At 47.8% G+C, this 15,471-nt stretch overlaps 1 pseudogene; it reads right to left on the reverse strand.

Moving 5' to 3' along the window:
- LOC149367144 (uncharacterized) overlaps positions 1-14,006 on the reverse strand; it is a 39,724-nt pseudogene extending 25,718 nt beyond the window's left edge.
- Between the last annotated feature and the right edge of the window lie 1,465 nt (positions 14,007-15,471).

Here is a 15,471-nt window from a genome sequence, read left to right on the forward strand (position 1 = left end):
GAGGGATCCAAAAAGGAGAATGTTGCAGCATTTATTTTTATGACCGCTATAGAAGAAGCGCTTCAGAATACCCTGCGTGAATTAAGCCTGGTACACCCGGCCAAATTTTTAACTGGCTCGGGTGTTGCATCGCTAAATGCACCTTGTAAAAAAGGTGCCTTTCGGCTACACTGCTGGCGTATTCATGATGTAATTTAACGAGTGAAATGTCATTTCGTGGTTCCTTTTTGTTCATATAATGTTTGAGTGCAGTACTTGCGTGTTTAGATCAACGTTATCAGTACCATTCGTCGGCCACTACGAACAGCTGAAACAAGCGGCATACGCAGCAATGGATCTGGTCCATATGGCCTCATCCTCTGGGTAAAGTATTACTCCTTTCACGGCAGACAAGTCGTTTACCCAGATTAGTGCAAATGCGCTACCAGAACCGTTGCTGCGTATTCCGCTTTTTTCGGCTCTTCGTAGCGGCAGACGATGAATATTTCTGATAACTTTGATCTAAACATGCAACTACTCCACTCAAACATAATATTAACAAAAAGAAACTATGAAATGCCATCTCACGCGTCAAATTACAACATGAATATGCCACCAGTGTAGCCAAAAGGCACTTTTTTACAAGGTGCATTTAGCGATGCAACACCCGAGCCTGTTAAAGATTTGGCCGAGTGTACGTAAGCCGATACTCAAACGGGCACAAGCTATACAAAACCAGCAGGCAGAAGCAACCAGTTCACCACAGATTTGCGCCTATAACTTGAAGCACAAAGACGGAACAGCATACTCGTACATCTGCGCGCGCTCTTAGAAACAAGCGGGTTGCAGCGCTTCCATGCCGCGCTCATTATTCAGAAAACTAATACAGCACACAGAGGCTGCAGCTGCGCCGTTTCAAAAGCAGTCGCGAGGCTGAGACTGCAAATTACTGTCACGACAAAATACCGTCTGAAATTCACTTAGTTTTTCCTTCAAGTGCAGCTCCAACAGCGCAGTAAAGAGGTGTGTTTCTTGCATGGAGGCAGCCTAACCCAACGCTGCTAGAAAAATCAGCGAAAGCATTGAACGTGCTCAAAGTAGGAAGTATTTCAATGAAACAATTAACGCCTTCAACAGGCGCAGCTATAATAACACGAGAGCTTAATTTAATTTTAGGCGCAAATAAGCGGCGAGTCACATCGGCGCTTTCGTAACGTAGCTGTCTGAAATGAGAAACACATACTTTCCCTCTCGCGCAAATGGTATTCGAGAAATCTGTGCACGCGTGAGCGGGATTCATGAACGAACCACTCGGAACGAAATGTAAGCCACCTCTTGTCGAGCCGCAAGCCAGCGGCGGCGGCCAACGGCTCTGATGACAGACACGGACGAATCCATACGTGTGCAACGAAGGGGAGATGGGATGGAGCTCGTGGGTTCTTCGCGGTGTTAGAGCACGCCGGCCATTCGCGCCGGCAACGAATTTTATTCACCCATCACACTACAAGCATTCCTCCAGCGCCGCTTGAATACAACTTTGACAAACGTCTCGCGCTCCAGTCTATAGCGTTACAAGACACCTTTGCTGAAACGTCGGCGTACACGACGCGCACCGAACGAGCGTCCATACGTAGCAAGCAATGCACACCTCAAAAAGAACAGCACTCCATGGTCCAGACAGGCGATAACACAAAGATAAAAAAATAAATGTAATCCACCACTGAACGAGACTGTATGTAAGTACGTTTTCGGATGTGCAAAGTAAATTGAGCTCACACGGCGCTAACTAAAACACAATTCCATTTCGGCCGTTATTCACAGGCTAAACGACATTCTGGCCGCGCATCTACCTTTAAACACGAAAAATCTAGTAGACAGCTCGCGAGGAGCGGCTTATCATCAAGGGCATCGCACAGACTGCCTTTTCGCGCGTTAGTAAAGACAGCGGGACAGAGATAAGCGGCATTAGTCGAGAACCCGATGGCTTCCGCCTTAGAAACGAAGATAGGACGTTTGTAACTGCGCACATAATCTGTTCTGCACACACACATCTGCTTAGAGTGGTTTAGAAGACCAAATTATTAAACTATAAACGTGTAGACTTACCGTAAGCGGACGATGAAGCTGGATTTTGAAGAAAACGTAATCCGCGAAAAACACGCCAACGCCATTGATGCAGCCACGCACAGGGTTGTTTGCAGCCCGAATGATTTTCCGCCGTCTCGCGGTAAAATGGGTAAAACGTGAAACAGAAACCCATTTCACGGTCGTATCTTTATCGCTCGCACTCTTGTCGTGTGCAGCTTGATCTGATATCCAAGACCACAGAAGGAAATTGGTTTATAAGCTTAAATTCTTCGCTTACCCTCTAAAAATCTTATTGTTTTCGTGAAAACAGAACCGAAATCTAACTTCTTGTCGGTATACGCGCCGCATCTCCCACCGAATAGTATGTGGTACAATTCTCAAATAATAATTATAAGGTTGCATAGCATAACGTCTTTTTTGCGTGTGTTCGTGTTTAGAAAACTGATATGCGCCACATCAGCGTGTCATCGGCTCCGAAGCAACAGGTCCAAGGGTAGGAACGAAAAAATACTGGCTTTGTGATTGTTGCGTCGCAGCACTTATTCACGTGAATACAAACTGCAAAGGTAGAAATGGCAGATGTTAATCGCACAGAGGACCAGGCTCTTTGAGATTAATCTAAGATGTGTCTAAGGGATGGGCGCTTCCTTGAATTCTCACACCCGTATTTCCCCCTTTATTTTCAGGACGTTTTAAAGAGAAATGTAGAACCGTTGATGAAATGTTTCTGATTTCAGCGCGTTGGACAGTAACGATCGAAAGATGGAATGGAATTGTGTAGAGCGATTCCTTTAAGGGACAGCGTATTCGTTCGATGTAGTACAGTTTGCGGGCGCCCTTACTTCAAGAACGGCTGCCTTTCCTCGCCTTACTTGTTAGCATTAAATATCTAATTGCATTGACAATGTACGTCATGGTATAACGAAAAGGAGCTTGTCAAGGCTCCTGAAAACAATAAACAGGAGGGTGTTGTAATGGCCTTACGCAATACTTTTTAATTTCCGTAATAGCGAAGGACGTGGGGGACTCCCGACATAGTTGCGGTCACTAGATGCAGGTCCCCTCAACATGCAGTGCAAAAAGAAATTGACATTGTTCTGGACTTAGCTGAAAGTCAGTGTATCGAACATAGTTAGATAAAATTACGATTGTTATAGACTGGTCTATAGGCAGTAGACTATCTATAGTGTACAGTCTATAGACGAAAGGAAATTGAGGTAGTTGTAGACTGTAGTCTATAGAGAGTCTATAGACCGTCTATAGACGAAAGGAAATTGAAGCAGCTATAGACCGTAGTCTATAGAGAGTCTATAGACCGTCTATAGACGAAAAGAAATTGAGGCAGCTATAAACCTTGGTCTATAGAGAGTCTATAGACCATCTATAGACGAAAGGAAATTGAAGCAGTTATAGACTTTAGTCTATAGAGAGTTTATAGACAAAAGAAAATTGAGGCAGCTATAGACCTTAGTCTATAGCGAGTCTATAGACCGTCTATAGACGAAAGGAAACTGAAGCAGTTATAGACTTTAGTCTATAGACAGTCTATAGACAAAAGGAAATTAAGGCAGCTATAGACCTTAGTCTATAGCGAGTCTATAGACCGTCTATAGACGAAAGGAAATTGAAGCAATTATAGGCTTTAGTCTTTGACAGTCTATAGACAAATGGAAATTGAGGCGGCTATAGACCTTAGGCTATAGCGAGTCTATAGACCGTCTATAGACAAAAGGAAATTGAACCAGCTATAGACTTTAGTCTATAAAATGTCTATAGACAGTCTATAGACAAAAGGAAATTGAGGCAGCTATAGACCTTGGTCTATAGAGAGTCTATAGACAGTCTATAGACAAAAGGAAATTGTGGCAGCTATAGACCTTAGTCTATAGAGGGTCTATAGACAGTCTATAGACGAAAGTAAATTAAAGCGGCTATAGACCTTAGTCTATAGAGAGTCTATAGACAAAAGGAAATTGAAGCAGCTATAGACTGTAGTCCATAGATTTTCGATAGACTGTCTATAGACAAAAGGAAAAGTCTATAGGATGGCTATAGAGTCTATAAAAAGTCTATAGAAAGTCTATAGACCATTTTTATAAGGGTTGTGCTGGACAAAAAATCGGGGTCCTCATTCAGATGACGAAGAAGATCCTACCGGTTGGCCTTTTCCTCCTCTGACAACACTCTCGGCACCAACTTCGCGCACGCTTTCCTCATGGATAAGTTTTCTGTCACGATCCCAAAAACTTGGGTTTGAGGAATGTTCAAGTCATCACAAAATCATTCTGACACTCATTCTACGATCACTGTTAAGTAAATGTTTCCCTCGCTACACATTTTCGTTGGTCTTGCTGGTCGAAGGGCGTCTGAAGCGGTCGTCTTACTCCACTCTTTCCTTACCTTCTCGGAAAAGCTTGTGCCTATCAAAAACACCTGATCTACCCATGGAAGCGTCGCCGTAGGCCTCCTTAATCATGTTGTGAGTCTCTTTGCCCGGTTTACCAAGATTTACTCAAAACTTGATCGCGGATCGCTGATCTGGTAAACGCTCGACGATTCTGCTTGACGAGACGTTTCGACAGGGGTTCACAGTACAAGCGACCTCCTCTTTTTAACGGCCGAGAGCCGACTGCCGATTTTCCCCAGCATTCCCAATATCCCCCTTCAACGATCCTGCACGCGCAGACCACCTCTCGTCCGCCCGTTCGCCCAGGAAAAAACCAGTCCTACTACTTTCAGAACAGACCATGTATACGCGTATGTGCTTTTAAAACACTCCACGATCAAAAAAAAAGATTATGTTGTCAGGAAAATCATTCCACAGCTTAATTGTCCTGGGTGACGCAGGTGATTTAAATGGCTGACTTTTTCTACATATTATATATACGGTTGAAGGTGAGATTATCTTGTAAGAGCCAAGAGGAGCGGGGAAGTGATTCCAGAAGAAAAAACGAAGGGCGGGTGTAAACGTATCTATGAAATAAACACTGATATGAAAATGGACGACGAAGTTCAAGTATCTGCATATCATTGAGGCTTTTAAGCTGGGAGACACTACAGAGGTAACTAGAACTGCTTAAAATGTACCGGGTTGCCCTACTGTTAATGGCTCAAGCATTCGAATGAGATAGCTCTGAAGGAGACACCATATATATTGTTACGCCCAGGGTTTATTGAGACCGGCACGGAGGACTGAAAGCAGCTGGGTCCGCTTGCCGAGCACGAGACACCACCAACATCGTTCTCCTCATCTTCGGCTCAGTCAGCAACGCCGACCATGTAGAATAATAATAGGTAGAATAGGCCTTTTCATGGGCGTCACAAAATAAAGCGAACTCAAATTGCGGACCAACAGATGTTAGATATGCTAGTTTACGAACAGAGCTAGGCGAACTTTGCAGGCTTCGGCGTATGAAACCCAATGCCCTCGATGCTTTGTTGCAGACCGTTGATGTGTGACAAGACCATAAAATATTTGGTGTGAACTAAATGCCGAGATATTTGTGCGACCTAACTGTCGATAGGAAGTTATTTATAGAGTAGTTGATGTTATAGATACAATGCTCGCGGCAAAATTCGTAGATCAACATTTTAGATAGGTTTAGAACCATGTGCCAGTTTTTACATCAATCCATAATGGCGTTAACATCACTTTGAAGGCTCAGCTGGTCAGTCTCTAAAGTGCTCTTACAGTAAAAAGCACAGCCATCTGCGAATAGACCTAAATGGGATGAGAAGTTGTTGGGAGGGCGCTTAATGTGAATTAAAAAAGTAAAGGGCCACCGCTGTGGCTCAGTGGTTACGGCGTTCGGCTGCTGACCCGAAAGACGCGGGTTCGATCCCGGCCGCGGCGGTCGAATTTCGATGGAGGCAAAATTCTAGAGGCCCGTGTACTGTGTGATGTCAGCGTACGTTAAAGAACCCCAGGTGGCCGAAATTTCCGGATCTCTTCACTACGGCATCCCTCATAGCCTGAGTTGCTTTGGGACGTTAAACCCACACAAACCAATAAAAAACAAACCTAAAAAAGTAATGATCCAAGTTCACTTCCCTAAGTTACACCTGAGGTTAAGTCACATAGTGATGAGCAAGAGCCATTGACAAATAAGAATTGTTGACGTAATGAGAGAAAGTTAAGAAGCCAAAATAATTTAAGAGAACAAAGACGAAGTATAGATAATTTGTAAACAGTCGGCCGTGTGCAGCTCTGTCAAATTCTTTTGAGGAATGTAAAAAAATCAAGTCTGTCAGCTGGTTATTATCATGTTCCTCAGCTGCTGGAGTATCAGACAGATACTCTAGCAACTTCTCTGTTTCAGGCCGTACACATTCAAAGGTTTGCGAAAAAGCCCGCACTGCCTTGCCCAAGCGAGGCGATTTTTTTTGTGTGTGAAAAGATTCTCGGCCTCTGAAATGTCGCTTAGGTAGGTGCATGGCTGATCATGTTCGATTTAGAGCAAGATCTACCACAAAATTGCTAATATCGGTTTTGAGTCAGTCATGAATCGGCAGTTGAACACTGAACCGGAAGATACATAGACGTCTATGGGGGTCGTTCGCAGAGGTTACGCTGCTGATCACGGGAACGGGTTCACGTTATTCCCAATGTGCGGGCCTCGCACCTCGTGGGCCGTTACAAACAAATACGCGTCGTCCTTTGTGGCTTCAGCGTTCTTCCTTGAAGCAATGAGAAAAGCACGTTAGTGGTTTTTGAGAAGGCGAAATGACACACTAACTGCTTCACTGTTCGGCGGATACCTCAACCGCGCCGTTAGGGAAAGAAGGAAGGTCGAAATGAAAGATCTGTCTTCTTTTTTTTCTTTTGTAGTTTTAATCATTAGGCGAATGATAAAGGAGGAAATAACCTTACTTTTCGGCGGATACCTCAACCGCGCCGTTAGGGAACGAAGGAAGGTCGGAATGAAAGAAGATGTGTCTTCTTTTTTTTCTTTTGTAGTTTTAATCATTAGGCCAATAATAAAGGAGGAAATAACCTCACTGTTCGGCGGACACCTCAACCGCGCCGTTAGGGAAGGAAATAATTTCGACCACCTGGGGATGATTAACGTGCCCTGACTTCGCAGGGCACACGTGCGCCTTATGGATTTCGCCTCCATCGAAACGCGGCCGCCACGGCTGGGTTGGAATCCGGATACACCGGCTCGATAGCCGCGGGCCCACTGAGCCACCACGGCGGGTACGTTGCAACTCGTTCTCGCCAAGGACAGCAAATCCGGGCGATGCCACCGCAACCGGGCAAGGGTTACGTCGCGCCGCTCTACACCACTGAGAGGTGCTCGTTCTGTGTGATAGCATAGAGGCCTTGTGCGACAAAGCGGCAACGCTTCGCCGCATTCAACTCTTAACGGTAGCTTAAGAATCTTCCAAGTTTCTGCCTCAGTATATAGGCAAATCAAGCTGTGTTCGAATTTCGGAGGAGGGAGTACCGTAATTGTGGGTCAAGTTTTAGTGCGAAAGCACATACTTCGATGGATCAACCCCGAGAAAGGTCTTGGGATGTTTGTATGCTAGCGGTGTTTGTATGTAAATTGGTAAATTGGTTTTTGAGGAAAGGAAATGGCGCAGTGTCTGTCTCACATATCTCGGCGGACACCTGAACCGCGCCGTAAGGGAAGGTAGGAAGGTGGGAGTGAGAGAAATGGCCGGAAAGGCAGGGAGGTTAGCCAGATGATGCCCAGTTTGCTACCCTATACTTGGGGAGGCGAACAAAGGGGAAAAAACGAATAACAGCGGCAATGAATCAGTTTTCTAAGTGTCCAGCGACCATCATGTCACGGGGACAGAGGGCGCGCACTGAAAACTTAAAAAATTATAAACGGGAATACAACCCCGAGTCCCTTAAGAATCTCAGGAGCGCTTACAACGCTTTTCTTTGCGAGGAAGGTTGTGTCCAAGGCCCCAGAACGTTGGACTCTGTTAAAGGACGCGAGTCCAAGCGGTACAAAGAAGCAATTAGGAAAGCGCGCTCTCGCTCAAAACGAGGGCAGTCACAAAGGAGGTGTCCGATCGTTTCATCACAACCGCACAGGTCACACGCTGGAGAGTCTGCCATTGAGATGAGATGGGAATAGGCGTTTGTGAACGCCACTCCCAGCCACAGGCGGCACAACAGCGTAGTATCACCGCGGGGGAGGCCGAAGGGTATATGATGTTGAAGCAAGAGGTTGAAGTGGTGCGAGCGGGGTGTCCAACCTCCTGGGGCAGAGCACGACGTTAAAGTCAGGTTTCGGGCGAGCAGTGAAAAGAGAAAGAGAGAAAGAGGTTCTATAGAGGAGGTCCCCGGAATGACTTCGACCACCTGGGGATCTTTAACGTGCACTTGCGTTTCGCCTCCCTGCTTGTGCTGTTTCTATCCTTTTGGTGTTTGTGAGTTTGTGCCGAGTGAAAGTAAGCTATAAAAAGAAATGAAATAAATATCCACGACTGGGATTCGAACCCGCGGCGGCACCAACAGAGCAGCTTCGCTGGCCACTGCGCGAGAGAGTACTGTGCTATCGCCGCAGGCCAACACGCCTCGGGTTAAACTGCAACACACTCTATCGCAGTGCATTAAACATCGCCTCCTTGAGGAACCAATACTGCTATGAAACTAATATTCGCGCTCTGAGCTATGTGGAGGTAGTCACAGAGGGTATCTAGGTAAAAACTTTATTCGTGAACCAAGTAAGGGAAGGAAGTAGGGGAGGTTTGGTTGGCTTGGTTCTTAATCCCGGTTGGCGGCCATCAGTCCATGACTTCTGGCAACCTTCTCCGCCCATTCCACCAGCCTCTTCTGTGAGGCCGGCTCGGAGCTAGAGACCGCGATCTCCCAACCTTCTAGGTCTGTGAGGTTCCAGCGTGATGGTGATTGGAGTTCTCGGCAAAGGAAGAGTATGCGTTCAAAGTTTCCTCTCGGAGCCCCACAAAGAGAGCATTCGGGCTTGTATTGAACCGGGTGTATTAGTGCCAGATAGGCCAGTGAAGGAAACGTTCTGGACTGGAGTTGCCTCCATATAGTCTGTTGTTCCTTCGTGAGGGTGTGGTGTGGTGGTGGATATGTGAGCCTTTCCTCTCTATAGTGTAGCGTGATTTCATTGCAGGTGATTAGTCTGTCCCGCGCGCAATCCCTCTCCACTGTTCAGCCTGCTCGGTTGACGTACGCTCGAGCAATAGAGTGCGCCTCCTCGTTTCCGGGGTTGTCTCCGTGGGCTGGCACCCAAACTAATTGAATTGGTCTGGGGTCGTGGGGGTTTGATTGGAGAATTTTGTAGGTGGCAGAATGGATCCGTCCCTTTGCAAAATTCCTGAATGCAGTTTTGGAGTCGCTCATTATGAGTGTGGCAGTGGAAGATGCTATGGCCAGTGCTAAGGCCGCCTCTTACGCTTCAAGAGAGGTGTTTGCCCTTATCGAGGCCGAAGATTTGTGTTTGAGGTCGTGTGACACCACGCTTAGGGCGTACGCTGGGTTGCATGGATATTCTGCCGCGTCTACATAGGCTGCGTCTTCGTTGTCCACGTGTTTTTTATACAGGGCTTTGGCGCGTGCTTCGCGTCTTTCCCGGTTGTGGGTTGGGTGTAAGTTCTTGGTTAGTGGGTGGACGATTAGCTTTTCCTTGATTTGCTTACGAATGATGTGGGTGTTGTCCGGAGGAGCACCCGTTGGTTTAATGTTTAGTGCGGCTAGAATGTGTCTGCCCGTGTTTGTGGAGGATAGTCCGTCCAATTGTGTTGTGCGGTGGGCTTCAGTCAGTTCTTGTAGAGAGTTGTGGACCCCCATGCGGAGGAGTCTGTTGTTAGAGGTCCATTGTGTGAGAGTTAGGGCCCATTTGTAGGCCGGTCTTATTAGCGAGTTTACTTTTTCGCTTCTTTGTGAGGTGAAGATAGGGGAGTGTGTATACCATTCTGCTAATCACAAATGCTTGCACTAACTTCCTTAGGTCATGTTCTCCCATGCCTAGGTGCTTGTTTGCTATTCTTTTGATTAGCCTGATGGTTTGATGTGTCATTATCGTGAGTTTGGAGAGTGTCCCTCTATTGAGGCCGTTGCTTTGAATGAACATTCCCAGAATGCGGAGTTTCTGTACCTCGGTACTGGGAGGCCCTCGACCTTCACGTATATAGAGGGGTTTCCCTTTTTGCGACGGTCCGCAGTCGGGTGGAGCAGCAGGATTTCGGATTTGGTCGGCGAGCATGCGAGGCCTATACAGGCCGCGCACACGGCTACTGCGTCCGCTCCCGCTTGGAGGGTTTCCTCCATTTCGCCGACATTTCCCGTGGTCGTCCACAGGGTGATGTCATCTCCGTAGAAGGAATGGGACAAATGTGGGATGCGCTGTAATTTTCGTACCATCGGTATGAGGGCAATGTTGAAGAGTAGTGGAAATAAAACGGAGCTTTCGGGTTTGCCCCTGCTTCCTAGGGGGAAGGGGGAGTATTCCGCGGACCCAAACCTTATCTCCGCCGTTCTGTTATTCAGAAAGGCGGTTATGTAAGCGTGTGTTCTAGTACCTACGCCTAAGTCTGATAGGGCGCTTAGTGTGGCTTTTTGCTGGACGTTGTCAAGCGCTTTCCTGAGGTCTAGGGCTAGTAGTGCTCTCGTGCGCTTGGTGTGTCTGGGGTGTAGAATTTCTTCAGGGATCTGGAGCATCACGTCCTGCGTGATGTGGTTTTGGAGACGGTGGAGAACAACGTGTTCGAGGAGTTTTCCCAAGCATGAGGTGAGCGATATGGGACGGAGGTTCGCCAATTGAAGTGATTTTCCTGGCTTTGGAATAAAGGTGACCTTAACGTGGGTCCATTCCGGAGGGAGACTGCCCTCCCTCCAGTGTTTGTTGAACAGTTTGGTTACGGCTTGCATCGAATTTTCGTCCAGGTTCCGTAATGTTTTGTTCGTGATTTTATCTCCGCCCGGCGGCGACGTGGTGCGCAGTTTGTGCATAGCTGCTCTCACTTGCCACGTCGATATGTCTTCGACGAGCTCGGGGCTCGGAGGGCCTGAGTATTGGGGAGTGGGGTCCTAGGTGTGGTTGTGAGATACCTGTCTTTTAAGTTCTGGATCAGGGTGCTGTCGTCCACATCTAATTTGTGAGCGATGCGGGTTACGTTACGTTGTTGGAAGGCTTTAGTGTTCTCTGGTTCCAAGAGGCAACGTAGAAGTTTCCACGTGTCTTTGAGTCCCAGATTTCCCGCCATGCGGTTGCAAATCTGGCCCCACTGCTGACGGGTTAAGCTGCACGTGTCTCGATCTTTTTTACTAAGGACGCTATCCTTAGTTTTAGAGGTCTATTGTGTTTGTTTTTGAGCCACCTTTTTTGTATACTGGAGTTTGCTTCCTACATGTGAAGAAGTCTGCTGTCCACGATGTCCGTTTACCGATGGCTGGGGACTTGGGATATGGCACTTCCGACGTCCTTCGTGAGCGTATCCAACCATGTTGAAAGATGTTCTATGTCAGCAGGGGATTCCTTCCGGAGATTCCTGAATTTATCCCAATCTGTGATTGTAAGTTGTCTTTTTACAGAGGGGGTGATTGACTTCAGTACGAAGGTTGTTTGAATGATGTAGTGGTCGGTGCCTAGGGGGATCTGCATGTTGACCCCCTGACATTGTGCTTTGTTTTTGGTGATTGTGAGATCTGGGGTGGTGTTTAGCTGCACGCTGTTTCCTATGCGCGTGTGCTGTTGTGTATCGTTAACGAGGGTTAGGCCCTCATTTTGCATTAATGTCCAGAGTTGTGATCCATTTCTGCAGTTGTGCTTGTAGCCCCAACTTATGTGTCTCGCGTTAAAATCTCCTAGGATTAGTAGCGAGCTTTTCGCGCTGATATTTAACGCTTTTCTAATGACTGCGAGGAGGGGGGTCCGCTGCGTTTTGGGGCACTGTACGTGTTGATTATGAATAAACTTGAGCTTCTTCTAGTTTTTAGGAGGAGCTCTATCAAGTGGCAGTCTATATTTTCTTGTTCGATTGGGTGATCTGTAGCGGTGTAGGCTCTATGGGCAAGGGTGGCTATCCGCGGTGTGGTGGATGTGTTTTGTTGGTGAGGGGTGTAGTTGAGGAGTTTTGCAGGGGTTTGCGTCTCCTGCAACGCGATTACCGCTGGGACTTACGCGTCGGAGAGTGATCGTATGTAGAGCTGCACGTTGCTTCGTTTAGAGCGGTAACCTCTGCAGTTCTACTGCCAAACACTAAGTTCCTTGCGTGTTGCTTCCCTCATGAACTAGCTTAGCTGGGGCGATTGGGTTTAATGTGGGTTGGGTGGAGGAGAGTTGGTCTAGGCTGCTTTGATGGTGAGCAATGACAGCATCTTGTGCACTCATCTTTTGCTCGAGCGCTGCCAGGCGGCTGTTGACTGTTGCTGCCCAAGTGTTGGTTTCCTTGGACATGTTTTCTATCTTTTGTTCGAGGATATTAATAGCCCTAAAGATTGTCTCGAAGGACATTGCGCTATCGGCTGTGGTTGAGGTCGGTTCCTTAGCCTTGCGTTTCACGGGAAGGCATTGTGTGGGGGAGCTTGGTGTGCTGGCTACTGGTGTAGCAGTAGGTATATCTCTGGGGATATCCATCTTTTCTGGGGTGGTTGATTTTTGCATTACTAGTTGAAGCTGCTTGCTAAGGTTCTCGGTTTGTTGGCTTTGTTGCTGGATTTGCTTGTTCTGTTTTTCTAGCTGTGTCTTTAGCTGGTTATCCTCCCGGACCAAGGAGGGAGATCGCCGGCCCCAGCTCACCTGTTTTTCGGACGCTTGGCCTCCGCTGCCCAGGGGTGGGAAGGACGGTGATCCCTTCCTTCTTCCTTTCGGTGTAGTAGAGTTGTTCCTCGTTCCAGACTTGGATCTGGAGCGGGAGTTGGCGCGGCCTCTCGAGACTGACCGCTGCCGGTTTCGTGACAGTCGGTGGGTCGACGACTGCTCCCCCTCCGTTTGTTTGGTAGATTTGGCTGTAGTGCCTGGTTTTTTCTTGCCCGGGCAGTTGCAGCGAACCTTGCATTCTTTTGAAGCCGTAAAGTGCGATCCGTTGCACAGGATGCATTTGACGTCGCACATGGGTGGCTCGGCTGGTGGATGATTTTCCCCACATCTGCGGCAGAGATTTTGGCGAGGATCCGTACACACGTCGCTCCGATGTCCGGGCTTCCGACAGTTGAAGCATGCTTCGTCTTTCGCCAAGAAAGGGTAGCAGTTGTAGATTGGTCTATAGAATTTGAGTTGCCCGGGGACCTTCTTGTTGTTGATGAAAGTGACAAGGGTAGACTTGCCTAGTTGCCTCGCGTCGGAAATGGTGTAGAAATCACTCTTGTTGTAGGTTTGGAGGTCGTAGACGATCTCTTCTGCCTGCTGGTCATAGATGGCGTTGTAGAGTTCGCCTCGGATGGCGTTGTCCGGTTGAGCTATGTAAGCTTTCACCGGGTACGTCGTGTCCCCGACGAGTAGGGAGGTGATCTGCACGTAGCGCGCCGTGCGCTCTTCTGAAGGCGTACTCACAGTGAACGAGTTGTTGCGGGTATTTATATGGATGATGTCCTGTTGACGTACAGCTTCCACGGGGAGATTCAATATGGTGCACAGAAAGGAGAGCAGGAAGCCCCCGTTGTGCTGGCGAAGGTCTGGGCCTCCGTTGGGTCGGAATATAACTTTCAGGTCTAGGGTAGGCAATTTCGGTAACGGAGCCTGGCGATTGAGTTTAGGTAGAGTGGGCGAAGACGACTTGCCTTTTTGGGGCTGGGCCGGTGTGGCGAGGCCGGCCGGTGGCGAAGACTTGGGTAGCGAGGCCGTGGCAGAGACGGCTTGCTTGGACGAGAACGAAGGTGGGTGCGCTAGCTTGCGGGCCGTAAATGCCGGGGTCCATCTCGGATCGGTAGCAAACTCTTGGGGCGTGATGTCTTCCCCTTCAACTTGGCAAGCCATGCTGCTGCAGGCACGCTCGACGTCGAGAGAGGCCATGGCCGTGCACGAATCGTGTGGTTAGGCCTTGTTTCGCCAAGGCGTTCCGTGGTCGAGCTCTACCTGGCTCGAGGACAAGCGAGGCCTCCGCCCCGCGTTCGGAGCAATACTGGAAAATGTAACGCAAAAGTCGGGCCCGAATGTCCCGAGACGTGGATGAAAACGATGTGGATCAACCTTACGAACCGATTGCAGCAGCTTTCAGGTCATGGGTCCTTGAAAAACCGCACAAAAGAGTAGAAAATTCCGGAGCCGACGCGACACACGTTCGCTCGCTCTGATGGCCATCTGGCGGTCCCCTGTAATTCTCTCGTAGTGACACAGAGAAGGGCTCTACATGCATTGGCGTGGACAACGTTGTGGCAGAAACATGGCACTAGAGCAATCCCCGTTGGCGTTGACAACATTGCTGCAGAGACGTGGCACTAGAGCACAGGCCGCCGGCGTACATAACAGGTATATTGACAATGACGATGAAGAAGTTGGAGGCGCGCATAACTGGCCCCGTGGGTGAGTGGGCACCTCAATCGCGCTTTCAGATGCGCGGTGATGGTGTCCACCTGCGAAAAACTGCAATTTCGCACAATATTTCATGCTTAGCAATCCTAAAGCGCCTGCATTTTTTTCCCATGGTCTCTATTTGCGGCCCCGTTGCTCTCAATCCTGCTATGGGGGTTCATTCTTCACTATTTGTAAATCACTCGGTTTAGTACGTGTCGTATTTCTCAGTCAACCTCTCCATCACAAAAATCTTCAGCTATTTCTATATATTTCTATACATTGCTCCCGTGGATAGCCCTAAAAAAAGCAGATGCGTGTTGACGTGCGTGGTCTGTAATTGGCATCTGAATACATTCCTCTGAGGTAGAGAAGTCACAGAACAAAGTACTGGAATGCAGCAACAAGGAAACTGGCAATAACAACACAAACTGCAAAGGGTGTGTAACCAAAGCAGTTAAAAAGATGCGTGACTTGGGTATTCAATGTACTGAACCGAATCGCGATGCATAAATGAAACTGCCTGCAAGAATAAATCCCCCCGATATAGAAGTGTGACATTTTTGTTAAAAAATGGGGCCTCAGGTCAGCACTTAAACAAAATTAGTTCCAAGTACACTTGCTCCCAGCAGGGAGCAATTTGGTCACAACATGCCGAACTTGTACCACCAGACGGGGTTCTTTGTTAATTGTTTTAAATTTGTTAATTTGTTGTTGTTTTTATCGCTGGCTAGCTCCACAAACGTAGATGGGGGCAAACAGAAGAGTTGGAGTAATTTGAAATGGGCATTGCACTGGCTTGTATTCATCCCGAACGTTAGACATCGAAAAGATGGCGACTAGATGGGTTAAAGTTTAGCAGGGAAAAGTTTGACTTATGCAGTATTTTGCATTTAATTACTTACTCATACGTCACACCACATGAATATGACCCTCAATAACCAGTCTAAGCAAAATTCGCTCTTTT

This window comes from Amblyomma mixtum, chromosome 1 (genome assembly GCF_055824585.1).
Source record: "Amblyomma mixtum isolate Tamu chromosome 1, ASM5582458v1, whole genome shotgun sequence".
Lineage (NCBI taxonomy): Eukaryota > Metazoa > Arthropoda > Arachnida > Ixodida > Ixodidae > Amblyomma > Amblyomma mixtum.